The sequence below is a fragment of the Sorex fumeus genome, unplaced genomic scaffold (assembly GCF_029834395.1).
Source record: "Sorex fumeus unplaced genomic scaffold, SorFum_2.1 ptg000098l, whole genome shotgun sequence".
NCBI lineage: Eukaryota > Metazoa > Chordata > Mammalia > Eulipotyphla > Soricidae > Sorex > Sorex fumeus.
The window spans coordinates 41,856,443-41,868,628 of NW_026606155.1; positions in this window are offsets into that span (position 1 = coordinate 41,856,443).

The window sequence follows — 12,186 nt, forward strand, 5'->3', positions numbered from 1 at the left end:
CCCCACAACCATTCACTTGACTCCAGTTGCAATCTGTGTTTCATGACAGTTTAGGGAAAATAAAGATACTAATCCAAATTCACATGAAAAATAAAAAAAATGGGGATTCAATCTCAGGTCTCATTCACTTTTTGAGCCTGCATCTGTAACCTCTGTAGAAGAAAATAACTAAGACAAGTCTTCCCTCGCTGCATTCTGGAGGTTACTACATAGAAACAACCTTTTCCTCTACAAACTCTATCAACAGGGACCCCAGAACTCATTAAGAGCACCTAGAGAAATAACCAAAACAACAGAAAGGAGATTTTTGTCATGTGACTACAGTTATTGTTTATGATTAGTTATACACGGGCACCTCTGAGCTTTGTTAGTGTTTTGAAATGGCAGGAAAGATGTTAACATGCAAAATTTCTTCTTCTTCTGAGGCTAGACACTACATTTCTGAGCTCCTTTCAACACCTTGATTCCATGTCTTGAGCTGATTGATTTAGCTCAGTCCCTTGTCCATCAACAAATCACAGCTCTGTAGTTTGTGGCTCTGAGAAGTTCCAGAGCAGAACTTCAAACGTGAAGGTTCTGCTAATGTGGTGATGGGGAGACTCTGTGTGTGTGTGTGTGTGTGTTGTGTGTGTGTGTGTTGTGTGTGTGTGTGTGAGTGTGTGTGTATGGTGGTGATGGGGTGTTAGTTGGAAAGTCTCTTATCTAACTCCCCCTGCTCTGAAATGTCTAGTGAGTTCACTGTGTAATAGCAGGAAGGAGCAAGATGCCCCTGGAAAGAACCTGGAGATATTTGGCTTTTCGTTCAAGACTTTTGGTTCTCTGTGATTTTGTCTTGGTCGTCTCCAGTCGTGTTTACAACTAAGATAAATAAACATGAACATCTCAACAACGTAGCTAGGAACATTTCTTGAAGAGGAAAATGCTGATCGGAACATGCAATAGTTTCACTGTGCTTATCTTCTCTTTTCTCTGTTTTTCACTTAATACTACCACCCCTCTGAGATCCCCTGTTGGTAATAGAAGCAGAAACATTGCAAATGGGGCCTTTGTAGTCATTGGTTTCCTAATACAGATCCTCCTTTTATACATATGTACTGATCTTACATTCCACACCTGTTTCCCTTAGGATCCTCAGCCATGACTGCATTTATATGCTGTTTTCTGCAACAGTCACAAAATTCTTTCTGCTCACTTCATTCTACATCCCAGTTCTAGTGTGTAGCTCCTCTTCCTTTTTTATAGACTCTCTCTCTCTTTCTCTCTCTCTCACCCTGTCTCTTTTTCTCACTTACTCTCCTCTCCTGTTTCTTATAAAAATAAAACTTAAAATAAAAAAGTCTCATCCCACTAGAAACAAAGCTTTACCAGGCAGAATCTTTTTATTTACTCTGACCTGTATCTTCTGCATATCAGGGCCCTGACACTTAGTAAATAGAGAGGCTTTCTAACGTTTGAGGAATGAATGAATGAGCTCACACATTAAGTTCTACTTTTCTGAGGTTCCCTGAAAGAAACTTCCTTGTTGTTTTAACTATGCAAAGGACTGCTTCTTTGATCATTTGGTTTGTGCTTCCATATTGAGCACTCTCAACAGGGTTCTGTGGCTCATATTTTTCTGTTCTTGCTATCAGTTTGAAAGCTTTGAAATAAATTGTGGTTCATCCTTAGAAGATGTTCATACTTTGTTGATACTTCTTGCTTAAAATTTTGCCTTCTTTATTTTTCTTTTCTATCCTTTAGTTTATTATAGTTCACATTTGATGTGATAGTTGCCATTATTTTAACTGTAGTTGGCAGCTAAGCAGGTTATCAAAAATGACTACTTATCGGTCCTTATTGTTCTGTGGTGATACACTGGGTTATAATTTCAAGAATGGATGTTTTCACATGACAGTCATTTAATTTTTTAAAAGTTTATTTTTTTGGTAGAGAGTCAATGATAAAAGTTCATTGTGAAATTCTTAGGTTCTCGCAATGTTAAGATTTAAAATTATTTAGACATGTGAATTCTTGTTCTCAATGTGGAGAGGGCATGCAAGAAACTTGAAGTAAAAAAAAAAAACAAAACTTGAAGTCACACTCCACATGCTTCACATAAGGATTACTTGGTTTCTCAGTCCATCTGCTTCTGCTCTCCCAACCCTTTGTTTTTGGAGACACAGATAAGGCAGTTTTCTCTGGTCCACCATATTCAGTCTTGCTATGCTCTCACTCCAGGCTTCCATCATGTCCATGGTTAGAGAACTTCCTCCTCATTGCCCAGAGCTCCATCTTCACAGCCTGGATCTTCACAGGCTGTTTTTTTGGTTTGAGAAATGTTGCCTGCTCCTTAAGTTCCTCGAATTGAGTCTGAAAAAGTTCACAGCTTCCACAGTCTTCAAGTCACCAGCTTTGTAGCACCAGGCTATTCTCTATTCTCTGCTTTTGGAATTTGCCTGACCCCCCCTTCCCCCCCCCCCCCCCCCCGCAGTGGGAGGAGGTGTGGGGGTGGGGTGGGGTGCCGAGAGCTTTTGTTTACATGTGAAGCACCACTTTCAGCTCTACTCATGATTATGTGACTTTCGGTATTTGCTATGTCCTCACTCTTGGCCAACACAAATATGTTATCACACTCGGCCTTCCTTAGCATAAGAATGATTTTGGAAGGCCACAAGATTTTCTAATAAACAAATAATGAAGGAAATGAGAGCACCTGCAAAAGGAAGGAAAACCTCCAACTGCCGATTAGGAGATAAGACCTAACAAAGCCATCCACGTTCCTGTGAATGATGGGCCCGTCCAGGAATGTGGAGAGCTATGACTGCATGGATGGAATGCCAGCCCTGGATGCTTGTTCCAACACAAGCAATCCACACCACTTAGACCAGCAGCACTGTCTGAACCACTGTCACTGAATGGATCCCTGGCTGTGCACCCCAGGACCTCTCCTGACCCCCACCCGGGAGCCAGAGGAGGAGAACTCCTTGGCACCGGGACACTGGAGATGAATTTTTTGAGGGCAACAATTCCAGGTCCCCCCCATCTCTTGCCCTCCCCCCTTCCCCTTGCCATCCATCTCCCCCACCCTCAGACTCTGCTTAGAAAGACAAAGTTGATGGTACAAGGAATGGACTTTCCTCTTACTCTGCTGAAGAGAAATCTTTATTAGCCTCTATCAGTCTCAGCTTTAGGCTCTGAAAATCCTACAGGTTGACTAGAGGATTTCTTTTTGGATAGAACCTGTGTCTTGGCTTCCAATGAGGTTCAAACTTCTCTAGAATGCTTATTTGACCTTCTCTAGAATGTTCCCTTCTCTTGTGCCTTGTGGAATTGGTAACCTCTGTCTGGGGTCAGACTCCTTGGATTTAGATCCTTGTTTCATGACCTGCTAACTATGATCTCTTAAGAAAGTTCCCTGAAGTCCTAAGCCTCAGTTTCCCAGTGTGTGTGTGTGTGTGGGGGGGGGGGGGGGGTGGGGGGGTGGGAGGGGGGAAGGAGGAAAGAGCAAAAATCCATATTTAAAATTTATTATTATTATTTGTTTTGGAGCCAAAGTTGGTGATACTCAAAGGTTTATTCCTGGCTCTATGGTGAGGAATCACGCCTGAAGGCACACCATATGGATTGCCAGAGATCAAACTTGGTTTGGTCACATGTAAGGCATGTATGCTACCAGTTGCAATATTGCTTTAGTCCTTTAAAAATAAGAATAAATGGAGGGGGCATGGCACTGGTTGATATTATAGTGTATAGGGCACTTGCCTAGCCTACACTGGACCCAGCTATGGTCCCTACCACTACATGGTTCCCCAAGCCTTGCTCAGCACATTCCTGGAGGTTTAATTCTCAGGCTCTCGCATTGAACTACAGAACCAGATGGTTGAGAAAATTGTTGTTGTAGTTCCCAGACCTCCTGAGCACCACTTGAGAGAACCCCCTACTCAAGTATCTTGCAGTGCTCAAAGCTGCTGATGCTTGCTAGGATCTACTAGGACCACCCCCAGGAATGGGGTTTTGTGATGCCAGGGATCTAACTCAGGGTCTTTTATAAGCAAGCCATGTGTTCTACTTTTGCACGTTTTCCCAGCCCCCACAATAATAATTACTATGCCTGTTTCTCAGGTTTGTGGTGGGGATTCAAGGAGAAAAATCCATGAAAAACTCTTTGTGTTCTTTCTTTTTCTTCCCTGCCTCCTAAGTTTTATCGTTTCTCTCCTCCTGTCTCCATCTTCCCAGTCTTTTCTCCTCCTCTGTCTGCTCGTTCTTTGCCTCTGCTGTTCTTATTCCTTCTTCTTCCTTCACTCTCCATTATACATCCTCAGAAAAGTCAAGTCTATAGGGATCAGTGGCTAGGTGCTGGGTGGGAATATTTGTTTCTGTTTCCTACTTGTTCTTTTGCCTGTTTCAACCTGGTTTGCGAGTGCAGGGGTCCTGGGATATAACACAGGTAGTAATAAGCTTCAAGAACATTAGGCTACTTTGACAGGGGGCGGGGGGGGGTTGTTCTGCCATCTCCTTTTTACAGGATATAAGGGAATCTAGTCCCCCCCCCCAAAGTCTTACACAACCTCATCTTAGTTTGGAAAGTTTCTTAGAATGTCTCTTGTCTCAGAGTCATTGAATTTTCCCTTCAGATCTGTGATTATCCATCACTGAGGGAAGCATGGGAAGGTGGAGAGGGAAAATCAAAAAAGAGGTAGAGAAAGGAACAAAATCAAACTTGATATAGGCAGATGGTTGGTATTCTATTTTATTATTTTCATTGAGGTATGGGAATTTACATTGTTTTTGATACTTTTCAGGAACATGGGCTGGAGCGATAGCACAGCGGGTAGGGCGTTCGCCTTACAAGCGGCCAACATGGCCGACCTGAGTTCGATTCCTCCGCCCCTCTCGGAGAGCCCGGCAAGCTACCGAGAGTATTTGATATGCCAGACACAGTAACAACAAAGTCTCCAATGGAGATGTTACTGGGCCCGCTCGAGCAAATCGACGATCAACGGGAGGGCCTTTCCTTTCCTTTCCTTTCCTTTCCTTTCCTTTCCTTTCCTTTCCTTTCCTTTCCTTTCCTTTCCTTTCCTTTCCTTTCCTTTCCTTTCCTTTCCGGAACATCATTTGAAAATGGCTAGTATTTTAGAATTAATTTAAGGAGTTTGTAGTTTTATGAAAGTTTTTTTATATTTAAAAATCCTGCCTATCAAAAGAAACAGTGACTAAAATACAGAAAGTGCCCACAGAATGGGAAAAATTATTTACCCAATATCTATCATATAGGGAGTTAATATCCAGGATATACAAGAAACTGGTAGAACTTTACAAGAAAAAAACCTCCAGTTCCATCAAAAAATGCGGAGAAGAAATGAACAGAAACTTTCTCAAAAATGAAATTCAAATGTCCAAAAGGCACATGAAAAAATGCTCTACATTGCTAATCATCAGGAAGATGCAAATCAAAACAATGAGATATCATCTCATACCCCACAGAGACTGGCACACATCAAAAAGTACTAAAACAACCAGGGCTGGTGTGGATGTGGGCAGAAAGGGACTCTCTTCCATTGTTGGTAGGAATGGTGACTGGTCCAGCCTTTTTGTAAAACAATATTGACATTCCTCCAAAAACTAGAAATTGAGCTCCCTTATGATCCAGCAATACCACTTTAGGAATATATCCTGCAGATGCAAAAAAAAAAAAACACAGTAGCAATGACATCTGCACTTGTATGATTATTACAATGCTATTTACAATAGCCAGACTCTGTAAAAAACCTGAGTGCCTGAGAATAGATGCTGGTTAAAGAAACTTTGGTACACATACAAAACGGAATACTATGCAGCTGTTAGAAAAGATGAAATCATGAAATTTGCATATAAGTGGATGGACATGGAGAGTATCATGCTAAATGAAATAAGTGAGAAAGAAAGGAACAGACATTGAATGACTGCACTCGTTTTTGGAATATAAAGTAACATAATAGAAACAAATACCTAAGGACAGTAGAGATAAGGGCCAGGAAGATCACTTCATGGCTTTGAAGCCAGCCTCACATGCTGGGGGAAAAGGCAGCTGGAATAGAAAAGGGACCACTAAATGATGGTTGGAGGGATCGCTCAGGATGGGAGATGTGTGCTGAAAGTAGACTATGGACCAAGCATGATGGCCTCTTAGTACTTGTATTGTGAATCATAATACCCCAAAGAAGAGGGAGAGTAAGAGGAAATATGCCTGATACAGACGTAGGGGGTGAGATGGGGTAGGGGTGGCGGGAGGGATACTGGGAATATTGGTGGTGGAAAATGGGTTCTGGTGAAGGAATGGGTACTTAATCATTGTATGACTGAAAAGTAATCATGAAAATTTGTACATCTGTAACTGTATCTCAGGGTGATTCAATAGAAAAAAATAGATTTGCCTAATAGCTCTGATTCTCTACTGCTTAAGAAACAGTGCACGGAGAACTCATCTACAGAAAAGGTGGAGAACGCAAACCCAGGGTGGTATTGTGGGACCTGCTTTTGGCCAAGCGGACTCCATGTCGCCCTCTATGGGCTTGCTAGCCATGCTGACACTTTGGAGTAAATGGCAGCCAGTGGCAACTGTAAAAACTCATGAGACATTTCTGATGATCACAATTGACCTCCCACACTGTAGCCTTTTGTCTGAAGTCATCAATTATAAACAGATCAATAGGCTTAAGAAACAGCCCAAAAGTTTCACAATAAAACAACCTAAGCTTCGACCAGTTCCCCCTCTGGTCCATTAAAATTATTCTATGACCTTCGTGACTGTTCCTTGGGATGGTCCCTTAGTCATGGAACTGAATCATGACTGTTTTTCATCCCTGATTATGTTGCAGCTCAGTTATTTCTGATTTGGACATTAATAACTTTCATCTGATTGATTGCAAGCAAATAAGTAGCTAATTATCTTACCAGCAAAATGGGTTTATTCACAAATACCAAAAAGTAATTTGGAGCATGAGGCCTTATAGTGAACCATGAACCAAGGAATTACTTCTCTGAACCAAGGAAATATCCATGGGGCAGGAATATTTTTGTGGTATAGCCCTTGCCACAAACAGAGGCCCATAAGTTTCACCAGGCCCCAAACATGATCCCGGTGGCACAAAAGTGTGTGGTCTGTGGTGTATCCAGATCAAGAATGTGACCTTCATTGAGCACTGCAACTCAGAATGTGTGAACCAGCCCAGCTTCCCCCAAGGCCTTGCAAGAACAACAAAGGGAAAGCAAGGGGAAATGAAAGAAATATTATTTTATAAAAACTTAGAGGCACTATTAAAAATGAAGAATCCATGGAAGGAAATTGGGGGTTCAATGGTGACTTTTTACTTGCTGGGTTATGACTTTCTCTCAGTAGCTGAGAAATCACTGGGCAGGGAGAAGCTGCCACCTTCTCAATCAGGAGCAGCAAAGCAATATCCCTTTCTCCTGGAGATACAGGGTGAGTCTCTTTCCATTGGACTCATTACTCTGTTGAGTATACTTTCGTGAAAATTCTCCTTTGTCCTTCTAGACTCATATAAATGAGTTCTTGCACATTAATTTTACAAGTGCCTGCTCCTACAAATTTGAACTATTTTCCAGGATTGCTGCTTTGCAAAAGAATCAGATGCAGTATTTTAATTTCTTATCAGTTACTGCCATAGGCAAGGCCACAGTGAAAGTTCATAGGGACTATGTATTTGCCAGTTCCAGATTAGGGTATACAGGGGGGACAACAGCATCTTAAGCAGGTAAGCAAAGCAACCTTGGAGAGTTGCAAAGTCTGCTGGGCATGCTTAAAATGGAAAAGATGGTTATTTTTGGATTTAGAGTGGGAATGGAAAGACGAATAGGGAGTAGAGAAGACGAGATTACTGAAATGAATAGGGAAAAGAAAATAAATTCATATGGGAGGGGAATATAAAATATCCCAAACCTTAACTCTGTGATGAAGTCATCTGAAACTGTTTTAACAAGTCTTTTTTTGCACCTGCTAATGTTTAACCTCTCTGAGGTGGACTCCAGTAATTCAGCTGGACATATCTGCTGAGTGTAAATGGTTTTCTAAGTTTCCCATATGCTGTTTCTGTCTTAAGCTATTGATATTTGCAAAGCAACAGAAAAAATATTAATTCAAGAGTATGCAAGAAGCCTTACTTGCTTTTAGTTCTCTGAAAGAAAAGTTTTGTCCTTGGATAAATTTAACTGTCCAAAGACTCTAAAAGACCTCCTTGCTTTTGAAGACTTACTATCAGAAATAATAACCTAAATCCAAAGGGATAAAACAAAATTCTCTTATGATCAATCATTGTTCCTATATTTTCCATGTGTTTAGGTTCCTTTCAAAGGTTTTGATTTTCAAAACATTCTTTAAAGAGATATTTTATAAGGACAGTATTATTTTGAGCGGGTAGGCTTGTAATTGTACTCCATTTGGCACACTTATCTTTTTCTTATCCCTAGGTGTCACAATTTTGCAGATGTAAAGTCATAGATTTAGAAAGTAGCATAGTGAAGACATGCGTAAGGAACTGTACATTAACAAGGTTTGTTCTCTTTCTGGAATGTGTCCTACTTCCTACATCAAACTCAAACTTGTTCCCATTTATTCCACCTTCTAATACTCCCTCCCCTCTCTTTTTGGTTCAGTTCAGAGTTCTATATTGATTTCTCATCTCTGTTCTTATTTAAACCATTCTTGCTTCTTTAATCTATTTGCCAAGCTTCTGTCATAATTATCTTGTTACTACTTTTCTTGAAACTGTTTAGCAGTTTCTAGCAACTATAAGACAGAGCCCAAGCAAGATGGTCCATGCAGTTTATCTTGCCAGCCCAGGCTGTGTTCTCTATGCCGCTAAGTATTCCTGGCCACTTCAGGGAGGGCTCTGCCTCCTCTGGGGATTGTTAGCTCTGTATCTATGACTAGACTATCTTCTATTTCCTTCACCTTTTGGTTCACTGGGTGAATATTTATGTTTTGAGATCCAGTGCAGCAGTAACTATCAAGCCATTCTTATTTTTGTTGTGGTCCTAGCCCTGGTGGGATGTCCAGGTTATATGCTCTGGTACCACTAGATGGGTTATTGCATAATGAACAAGTGTCACAGTCACTAAGAAGCCCCAAGGCTGCCCAGTAGTCTAGCAGCGAAAGTGGTGCTGCCAGGAAGAGCTGGGGCCATCCAGGATCCCGTGGCATGATTGGTCACTATCTGTTAGGTTAGGTGTCTCATAGTTTCCACTACCCCTTCTCCTATTGCATTATTATCCACTATTTTTGGAGTTGCTTATTAAAATTTACCTTTGAAATCTCTCTAAATCTCAACTTCTGCGAAGGCAATGATACCCAGATTCTATAGCATCCAGCACAGGACCTGAACAAAGTAGGTGTTTAACATGTTGAGTGGGAACAGGAGTGTCTCCTGTGGGAAGTGGTTGGGTTACTGGAGAAATTATGCTATTTGATTTCTGAATGACTCTAAACACCCTTTCTTCCACTGCCTTCTCTTACAACACTGCTTTTTATCTGGGGTGCCTTAGCCCCCAGGGAATGTGTTGCTTTGTCTGGAGACAGTTTTGTTGTAACTGTGGACGTGGGTGGTGGGGTCAGGATACTAATAATTTACAGTGGGTAGAGGCAGAGAATTCTTTTAAATTTCTTACTATGTACAGAACAGTTCCTGCAATAGGTAATTCCTCCAAGATGTTAACAGTGTTGAGGGTGACCACCCTGCCTTCTTGGCTTGGCAAAAATTCATTTCTTCTGCATTCCTTGGGGTCTCTTCCTCTCCGTGCTCAATGCTTCCCCTCTTACATTACCCCACTCTGTGGTTCTACTGATTCTGCAGGCTGAAACAGAAATGTAATTTTTCTTTCCCTCCCTCCCTTCCTCCCTCCCTCCCTCCCTCCCTCCCTCCCTCCCTCCCTCCCTCCGTCACTCCCTCCCTCCCTCTTGCTTTCTTGCTTTCTTTTTGATTTCTGGCTTTACCCCGTGATACGCAGGGGTTACTCTTGGCTCTGCACCTAGGAATTACTCCTGGTGATCCTCATGGGACCATGTGGGATGCTGAGGATCAAACCTGAGTCAGCCACAATACAAGGCAAATGCTCTATCCTCTGTACTATTGCTTTGGCCCCAATTTCTTCTTTCTTTATTTCAACTTTGCCTCTCATTTGCTGCCTAAAGAGGTTTCTCTATACCTTGTCTTTGCCAGTCTCCCTTCAAGGTTTACATTCCTTCATATTAGCATGCTTAAGTGAAAGGCTTTGGAACCACGCGGGCAGGGCTCAGGGGTTATTTCTGGTCCTTTGCTCAGGATTGACCTTTGGTGGTGCCAAGGAACATATGCAGTACAGGAGATTTGAACCAGGGTTGGCTACATGTGAAGTACATGCTTAAAAGTCCTGCACTTTGTCTCTGGCCCTAAACATAAAGCTTTTTGAACATTTCTGTAAGGTATGATGTTTACTTGCACAATATGACAAATTCAAGACTGTGTTTGGGGTCTGAAGATAGCTATAGGACATATAGGACATAGAGGATCCAAGAGTCTGGTTATTTGACCGTGTTAACGGGACTTCAAAACACCCAGTGGAACATGGGAAAAAAGCAGCTTCCAGTCAGTGTTGTTGATGTAGAACAAGTCAATCATTTCCTCCCATATGCGCTGCTTTTGTTTTATCTTTTTTGTAGCCATTATTCTCCTTTGACCCGGTAGACTGACTAGAACTCATTCTCTTTGTGATCTTTGTTTTGGATTTTTTTCCCCTTTAGTTTCTTCCAGTGAACTCTTATTTTGCTGCATAATATCAAAATATTTTCTTCAGACAATTTCCTTTAAAAATAAACTGTTATCAGAAGAGAAGCTATGTTCACAGCTGGTAAAGGCATGATTAAATAATCACCGTATGGGGAATTGAAAAGCAATTTCATAATATAGCTCTAGATTCCAAAGAGAAAATCGAAGGAAACATTCCAGTTAGTTAAAAAAAAACTTAATCAGATGAAGTGTTTGAACTCTGTTTGGTTTTTTGTACTTTTTAAAAAATTTGGCAACTTTCTCTATGTGTTTGTTTTACTTGGTGAGAGTTTGTAAGGGGTTATCTTACTACAGTTATTGGCTTCTTGAGAGTTTGGTTAACCTTCTCATTACATGTAAAATAGCCCTGTAAATAGTTAAACTAAATGTTTTGGACACAAATTGGACATGGGTCCTTATCTTTACTGCCAGTGTCCACCATCATTGTTTTTGTGGTTTTGAAAATAATCATTAATCTAAGAGGAAACAATGATATTTTAAGAAAAACACCTACATCCTTTATACTCAGAGTGATATAAACTTTTACCCATGTGTGGAGATATTATGGAGAAAGAGAACCTATTTTGGAATCAGAGAGTCTGGGTTCTATCTATAGCTAATGTACAACTCACAGAAATCATTAGATCATTTGTGCCTCATGGGCCTCAGCTGTTAACTGGGAACATCCTTCCGTTTTGAATGCTAACAGGCTAGAGTTCACTAATGTGAGGCCCTTAACACAGTGCATGGCAGGTTCCAGATGCTCAGCACACAGCAACTGTCTACCATGGGAGTTCTGGCTTTCAAAGAACACCAGATTTTTACATAAGCTTCACTGTGAAACTGATAAACTGTAAGAGTCACTAGGAAGACTTTATACAATTCATATTAGGGGCCAGAGATATAGTACATCGAGTTAAGGTTTTTGCTTTTCATGCAGTGGGTCCTGGTTTGATCTCTGGCATCAAATGTGCTCCCCCAAGCAATGTCAGTAATGATCTCTGAGCACAGAGTCTGGAGTAAGCCCTGAACACTACTGGATGTGGGCCCCCTTCCCTTCCCCCCTCAATAAAATGCATATCAGAACTCCTATAAAAATGTACAGGTTCTAAGTGGAATAGTAATTTTACGCCTGTCATTTTTTGGGTCAGAATATACTGATTTTAAATGAAGAATGATCTTAGGTGAATGTTTTTAATTTTTTTTCTAAAGCAACATAGATAAGGAAGTTTATACTAATACCAGACTTTAAAACAAGTTATAGGGGCTGGAGTGATAGTGCAGTGTGGAGGGTGCTTGCCTTGCATGCAGCCAACACTGGTTCTGTACTTGCCACCCCATATAGTTCCCTAAGCCTGCCAGGCATGATCCTTGAATGCAGAGAGCCAGGAGTAAGCCCCAAGCAAGG